Source organism: Echinococcus granulosus (genome assembly GCF_000524195.1).
Source record: "Echinococcus granulosus chromosome Unknown EG_S00194, whole genome shotgun sequence".
In the NCBI taxonomy this organism is placed as follows: domain Eukaryota; kingdom Metazoa; phylum Platyhelminthes; class Cestoda; order Cyclophyllidea; family Taeniidae; genus Echinococcus; species Echinococcus granulosus.
The window spans coordinates 25,047-27,455 of record NW_020170574.1 but is presented as its reverse complement, the minus strand read 5'-3'; positions in this window follow the sequence as shown (position 1 = coordinate 27,455).

Here is a 2,409-nt window from a genome sequence, read left to right as displayed (position 1 = left end):
ACTTGGTTTTATTGTTATGAAACCCTAGAGTTACAAACCTTTGCTTGTGAGAATGTCAATTTCTTTTTATAATATCCTCTTGTAAAGCATCTTTTTTGCACCATCGTGGGTAATTAACAACATTTTTATGCCAACCACTGGCCTTCTTGTGAGAAAGGTTAGTAGAATCTACTATTGCTAATCAAAACTGCCACCAATGTCGTGAACTTGCCTTTGGGATATGATTCATGCATCCGCTTCAGCGGGTCAAAATGACGAGAGATCTATGAGTGTGAAAAATACTCGAATTCGATGATTCAGCTGCTTTGCATTATACACACTTTAAGCCTCTCAATTACAGATGCTTTCCTTCATACAGGGAAGTTTCATTACACGCATGTTTATAACCTCTTATATCTGATACCATGAGTTGTCTATGGTATTTATGCATGTTTATCTTGCCTCTCTTCATCTATTTCCCCTAATAGACTACAGTTTGAATCAAATCCTACTTCACACACAAGTTACTTAATGTCTTATGACAACCTAGGAAGTCCTTTCTGACACTCCAAATATCCAAAAAGAGGAAGAATTAACAACATTTTGACTAAAAAGTACTCTGATTTATTCAGTTTTTCCGTAAGAACTTTCGGCTAGGGATTAGGGCATACCTAAACACAACCAGGAGATCTTGGGCCATTTCACTAATGCGCCTATTTCGATGTTTACCCATTTGTTATGCTCGGTATTTCCCTCTTCCACTTCATTCTTCATACCCTTAGACCGAGCATTCTTTATGGGGTAGTGATGCATAAAGGAGCCCACACATGTCTCAGTCAAGCCTGTTCAGGGAACATTTCCCCCTTGGAGACCGATAAGATCCAGTCCTTCAGGAGCGTCGTAGTTACTGACCGCCTCTTGCCTAAGAGGCACGTTTAAACAAACATGTTTGCAAGTTAATATTTAAATTTCACTAATCTGTAGAATGTGTTGTTTGGCATAAGTATGCGTTTTGAGAATACTTTTTGACGATTTAGCGTAGTGACCCAGACTTCTTTAAAGTTTAAAGTAGAAGATCGAGGATGGGAGCTACTGAGATGGCCTTAATACCATACTACCCAACGCAAATCTAGAAGGGGAAGCATTAGGAGTCCCTTAAAAAGGAACCAAAGGTTAAACAAGAAATCAAATTGTCCCATTAGAAAAGGTAAACAAAAAGGTGTTGCGATATATGACCCAATCTCAGCTTGAGAAAGTGTGTATGGGTCGACTACAATTAAAAAATTGCTATTTAAAAATCATTCCATTGGTCCTCTTCTCCGTTTCGTTTAGTTTGCGGAAACTTCTGATATCTACGACAAAATTTCTTAATTTCTTGATGCATCACTTCGCTGTGAATCAAAGAAGACAACACTTCTAGCGTTGAATTCACCATTTGACTATCGTAATTCTACCGAACGCGTTAACCTTATAGCTAGCGCACGCTCCATAATGAATTACTGCTCACATAAACACGTCATTTTTTGTGCACACTTTATGATTTGTTCAACATATGAAAACCACTTTTTACGAACGTTTATAATTTTGAAAGCCCACTCAGTCTACTGATTGCAAAATACATGGGTGCGTATAGCCAAACTTGGATTAACTCCTAGTCTGCTGTGATTAAAAGAAAACCGGCAAGTGAGTTACCCGAAACCTCGGTGCCCTTACCCTTAAAACGCTGCATAGTATTTAAAGGAAGGAATTTAAAAACATGAAGAAACGGTAAAATCTGCTAGAGATGGATGGAGGTATTAAGCCTAAAAAGGTATTTGCGAACAAATTGCACCGCCTGAACACGTAACGTTAAGCCAATTTAGATTTAAATTATGGACAAGGTGTTGCTCTACTTTTGGAAATCACACAAACGAATCCAGAATTAGTCATTTATTTAACTTTTTATCCTATAAAACATAACCGGTTATTCTGCCCACAAAATCCCGCTGAGCCATTTGCCCGTTCCCATTCTCCTTTTTTCCACGAAGAATGCATTTCTTAAGAATGATTTTTCGACAATTTTTTTTAAAAATCCTAGTACTTCCTCCCACAACCTAAGAATGCAACACTTTAGGTGTGAACGCAAAAAGTCGTACTTGCAAATCGGAAATTATAATAAATTTAATTTATCAAACTTATTACCAAGTTGTCATATTGCTTTCTAAACTTTGAATGAGTCTACATAGTCTTGAGTGCTCACTTCCAGTAGCGCAACTCTCTCCTTTACCAACAATACAATCACCAAAGTATTATCTTTCAACATAAAATGTGACCCATCATCTCACTACTTACGGTCCAGTAAGATTTTCTAGTCATTTTTATAAATTTTCTAATAAGATTGTACGGAATGGAGGTTATCAAAAATGACATTTGCATTCGTTTGAACGCGTA